A 6368-nucleotide genomic window follows, 5' to 3' on the forward strand; every position below is an offset into this window, starting at 1 on the left:
TTTCCCCCAAAATATTACTCGCTTTTCAATGGCAGGAGTATATCATTCATCTTTACATCCCTGACTCATTGCATACTGCTCAATGTTCAATAAATTTGTTGAATGTGTGAATGTACATAATAAATTCCAAAACTTAGTTCCCGTAGGTCATAAACACTCTTTCTCCTACACTTTCACAACATTAGCAGGCCAGAGGAGTTTAAGTTCTGTCATTCTGACCCAACAATATTCTTTCATGTTATATATAAAAAAGTAGTTGAGGCCTAAAGGAAAGCCAATTCATTCAATACAGGGTACTGTGATATATTATGAAAGTGACCAGAAATTCTAACTCTTACTTTGGCTTTCAGCACAAATTAAGGTATTTCATTATTTAAACGTGGAGAATAATTTCCTTTTAAGAAACACAATTAAAAAGATAATTAAGATTCTTTCTAACCTCACTCCCACTCACTCCTAACAATCCTTCAACATCATTTCATTTTTAAGACTTTATTCAAAATAGCAGGAAGATAAATTTCACCAGTTGAAAACTTTTGATTCAATTTTAGTAATCACAAAGTTTTAGATTTAAAAAAATGAACTAGAAAATCAGAAGCAGTGAAAAGGTACTAGAGTTGGATTTGTTGGACAATCAGCTGAGACAGGAAAGTGAGAACAACTTTAAGTGGCAACAGGTATCTACTTTAACTGTCTTTTATACATTTTCTTGTTTTTGATGAAGGTGAGCTATAGTGGTAGTCAAAATCTTGTATCACCCCAAAGTCACTCTTTCATTTCTATTAAAAAATAGTCCTTAAAAAAGTTTTGTAGGGGAAAAAAGGTGATGCCTTAAGTAATTTTGGAATGCGTTTTGACTGATACTTTAAGGTTAAAGACAAAAAGAAATGTATATAAACACTGTAATCTAGTAGGTAAATTTCTCACAGGTGTACTGGGTTAGCAATTCTGAAACTAATTTAGATGTGTATTAGGGCTGAAATAATAGGTAAGTAGATTGTAGATAATGGGAATTAGGTTTCTCACTGGCAGAGAAAGGATTTATAAATAAAGGGGGAAAGTTAATAATAGAACGAACTCTACGGTGCTGAATTAGGAGTTGGAGATACCTGTATGAACTCTGGCATACTTTAAATACATACATAAAGATAAATACAAAAGTCATTGGAAATATGTATGTACACTCTGTTCACTGAGTTCTAGAAGCAGAGAAACCCCAATAACAAAAAAAAAAAAACACATCCAGCACTCAAATCTTGTGGGTTCTAAATATCGTACTTCAATAAAAGGAACAAAGCTCTTTGGAAAAATGACTGATTCTAGGGCTGGGGCAGAGAAAACACAAGTTGAGCCTGGGGCACCTTGTGATGCCAGAAAGTAAAGAAGGCTAAGGAGAAAAAATGGGGGCATGTCAAAAGGACATGGCTCCCAATGGACAAAGCTGGGAAACTTTCAGCAACAAAACAAATAATTACAGTATTGGATTGTAACACACACACACAAAATACATAGCCATGAGCCTATATGAAAAATGAATGACTAAATGGAGAAGGGTAGCCATTTCCCTTACATTAGAATTTCAAATATATGTAGATACCCTCCTCTAGGAAGTGGAGCTTAATTCCTCTCCCCTTGAGCATTGGTTGGGTTTAGTAGCTTGCTTCCACAGAATACGGAATGGAAAAATAACTTTACGATGGAGAATCCTGGCAGACACCATCTTAACCAAGTGATCAAGGTTACTGTTACCAGTGATGAGTCATGTTGGTGTCACTTACACCCTGATCGAATGTAATGAGAAGGGTTCCTCACCATTGTGGTATTCTTCCCCAGAAAACCATAATCTCAGTATAATCATGAGAAAATATCAGACAAACCTGAATTAAAGGGATGTTCTACCAAATACCTAATCAGCACTCTTCAAAAATGTCATGGTAGAAAAACAAGATTCGGAAATTGTTAGAGTGAGGAGACATGATGATTAAATGCAATGTAGTATCTTACATTAGGTCCAGGAAGAGAAGAAGGACATTATTGGAAAAACTGGTGAAGCCCAAATGAAGTCTTTGGTATAGTTAACAGGATCATACGAATGTTAATATCTTAGTTTTGACAAATGTACCATGTTTATATAAGGTATTAACATTAGAGGAAACTGGATGAAGGGTATATAGGAACTCTGTACTAACTTTGCAGTTTTTCTGTAAATCTAAAATTACTACAAATTTTTTAGAAGTTTTGACATAAAGAAATCAAAACCTTCTACAACTCTTACTAATTTATATATTTTACCTGTAAAATTAAAAATAGTTTTCATTATTCAAATATATCAAGACTTGTTCAAAGTTAGTGATACAGAATGAGAACTACAGTCACACACAACAGAGAGATGTTTGTCAAGGACAGACTGCATACCAGACTGTGGTACCATAGATTATACTGGAACTGAAAAATTCCCTATCATCTAGTATTTACTATATAGTACTTTTTAATCATTGGAGTGTACTCTTCTACTTAGATATTTTTAAAAAGTTAACTGTAAAAGCTCAGGCAGGTCCTTCAGAAGCTATTCCAGAAGAAGGCATCGTTATCCTAGATTTCAGCCACACGTGTTATTGCCCCCTGAAGACCTCCCAGTGGCACAAGATGTGGAGATGGAAGACAGTGATATTGATGATCCTGACCCGTTAGGCCTAGGCTACTGTGTGTGTTTGTGTTAGTTTTTACTCAAAGCTTAAGAAGTAAAAAATAAAACAGAAAAAAAGCTTACAGAATAAGGACGTAAAGAAAAAGCACCTTTGTATAGCTGTATAATGTGTTTGTGTTCTTAGCTAAGTGTTACTACAAGAATTAAAAAGTTAAAAACATTTAAGAGTTTATAAAGTAAAAAGTTATAGTAAGCTTACTATTGAAGAAAGAATTTTTTAAATATATTTAGTGTAGCCTAAATACACACTCAGTCTACAGCAGTGCACAGTAATGTCCTAGGTCTTCACATTCACTCACTACTCCCAAACCAACTCACCCAGAGCAACTTCCGGTTCTGCAAGCTCCATCTACGGTAAGTACCCTATACGGGTGTACCATTTCTAAAAAACCTTTTATACTGTATTTTGACTGTACCTTTCCTACATTTAGATATGTTTAGATACACAAACACTTACCATTATGTTACAATTGCCCACAGTATTCAGAGCAGTAACATACCGCATAGGTTTGTAGCCTAGGAGAAATAGGCTATATCATACAGCCTCGGTGTGTATAGGCTATGCCAGTTAGGCTTGTGTCAGTACACTGATGTTCTCCTGACAAAATCGCCTAAAGAGAACATACCCCAGTTATTAAGTGATGCAAAGTACTACAAAAGACCAGTTTATTCTTAAGATTACAATCAAAAAGGTTTAAATGTATTTCATAAACTCTGTATAACAGCTTCCACAATTTCTTTAAAAAGGTATATTTAAATGAATATAAGCTATCCTATCAGCTACTGAAGAGATAAACAGAAGTTGTTGCCTACTGACAAAGAATGTGGACTTTTTTTGTGAAAGATCACCCTGAAAGGGCATGAGGAATATCCCTGATTCTCCCTCAACTTTCCAATATAAATTGGGCACACTCAAAGTCATTCTTGACCTAACTTTATTTTCATAATTTACCAAATTTTAGCTACCACTACTTTAAGAATTTCTATTTGTTTTGAAAGAAATTAAGATTTAAAATGGGAAAAAGAAAAAAAGGAAAACATACCTAAGAATTAATACTTTATAATGGGGAGGTTAGATTAGTGGTTTTCTTTGTCATTTTCCAAACCCTTCCATAGTGAAAGCATACAATAACCATGTAGCATAGTGCCTGGTATTGCAGGAATTCATTAATGACTGAACGAATATTGAACTGGTATAATTTTTGCTAAAGAATCAACGTGAGGGGCCAGCCGCGGTGGCTCATGCCTGTTATCCTAGCACTCTGGGAGGCCGAGGCGGGTGGATCGCTCGAGGTCAGGAGTTCGAGACCAGCCTGAGCGAGACCCCGTCTCTACTAAAAATAGAAATAAATTACCTGGACAACTAAAAATATATATAGAAAAAATCAGCCGGGCATGGTGGCGCATGCCTGTAGTCCCAGCTACTCAGGAGGCTGAGGCAGGAGGATCGCTTAAGCCCAGGAGTTTGAGGTTGCTGTGAGCTAGGCTGACGCCACGGCACTCATTCTAGCCCGGGCAACAGAGTGAGACTCTGTCTCAAAAAGAAAAAAAAAAAAGAATCAAGGTGAGGATGGCCTCCCAGAGCTGCCACCAGCATCGTTACCACTGCTGGCAAAGGGAGCTGACCCAATTGGGCACCACCCAGGACTCCTTTGGCAAGAGGTGACAGATGGAGCTGATGACCCTCATGATGTTTGGCAACAAAAGAAATCCTGCCTTCCTTGAATCAGACTACTTTTCCAAATGCGTAGGGATCATCCAAGGAGCCATGGCAAGAGCATATGAAATCTTCAGGTATAAGCTCTCCCTGGAGTGCTCCAGTGCTAAATGTACATTGTCCTCACAGGGAAGTTCCTCATACCTGGCTACCACCACTGCAACGTGTACACCCAGGTAACATCTGCCTGGATGTCCCAAAGAACAAGTGGACCACCCTGTATGTCAGGCTCATCCTGATCTCCATCCAGAGCCTGTTAGAAGGCAACATGGGCAAAGCTTTGAACACAAATGCTACTAAATTCTGGAAACATCCCATAGCCTTTAGGTACCTGCAAGAATCCTACTCAAAGTAGGTGTCCTTGACCCAGGCTGTCCAGCTTCTCTCCCTGTGTTGTCTTTTCATTTTTTCTTACATCCTCCTTTCTTTGATTTCTATATCTTAAGCTGTGGTGTCAATTTTGTCCTGTTTGTGTTTTTTAACTGTCTCTACTTGGACCTATGTGATGAATATATTAAATGCATTTTGCTTAAAAAAAATCAAGGTACCTACTAAGTTTTAGAACAACTATGTATTATCACAGTATTCTTTATAATCTACTAAGACAATTACAAGGACAAAAACATTTTAAAAATAAATACCAATCCTAGAATCAATTAGTACTGATTATCTGTTACGTAAACAAGGGGGAAAGCCTGCCATTAACAAATATTTGGTCTTTGGGAAAAGAGAAAAATACATAATTAGCTCAAATATGTCTAAAATAAATCAAGTAGAATTCACAAGATCACTGGAAAATTTTATAAATAAAATTTTAATAAGTAAAATTTTTCTATAATAGACTGAATAATCTTTCCATTTTTGTTTCTGCTGATAATAACATCAAATACTTTAAACCACTCCACTCAACTTACAGCAAAGTACATACAATGATTAATAAGCACGCTAATTGTACTAGTGGCACCACTATTCATCAAATCTTTCTCCATGCGAATGTGTCTTAAATATATTTCCTTTGTTAAGTATAACTTTTCAATTTTTTTTACGGCAGAGAGCTCTATTATTTCACTTCTGAAATCAGACATATATATATTAGGAAAATCAACTAAACTGACAGAATATATAAAGCTGTAATTTTATAAGAGAAAATCTTATTTAAAAGAGCTTTGCCGGGCATGGTAGCTCACATCTGAAATCCTACACTTTGGGAGGCTAAGGCGGGAGGATCACTTGAGGCCAGGAGTTCAAGACCAGCCGGGGCAACATACCAAGACCCTCTACCAAAAAAAAAAAAAAAAATTAGCTGGGCATGGTGGTACATGACTGTAGTCCTAGCTACTCTGAAGGCAGAAGCAGGATGATCTTTTGAGCCCAGGAGTTTGAGGCCACAGCGAGCTATAATGGTGCCACCGCACTTCAGCCTGGACAACGGAGACATTGTCCCAAAAGATAAATAAAAAAAATAAAATGAAAGAGCCTTTACAACAAACATACAATAAGGTAACATGGCACCCAGGAACTAATCCTTTCACTTAACTCCCGCAGCCCCAACTTTCTCAACAAAGAACATTCTATGCAAAAGTAGAGATGAAAAAGATGAAATAAAGTTTCTGGAGAAACAGAGTGCCTTGAGGACATGTTAAGACATTTTCTTGCTCAGATACTTAAAAATATAATATTCGTTTCCTTATAAATGCAGTAAGATTTCCTTTTAGAGAATGGTGGTGGTAGTGGGGACAACCACAGAACCACAAAACTGAGGGTAAATAAGAAATGTTTACAAGGGCCCTGTAAAAGGATGACAAAGCCTGTACTTGTCATGGATAATGCATGTTAATGATTCAAAAGGGGAAAACCTATAAAATTGGATATTTCAATTTATGCTTGGAGTTTAGAAATTATGAACAGTGCATTTTCTGGCTCTTTTAAAACTTTTTGTATTAA

This window comes from Lemur catta, chromosome 12 (genome assembly GCF_020740605.2).
Source record: "Lemur catta isolate mLemCat1 chromosome 12, mLemCat1.pri, whole genome shotgun sequence".
Taxonomy (NCBI): Eukaryota; Metazoa; Chordata; class Mammalia; order Primates; family Lemuridae; genus Lemur; species Lemur catta.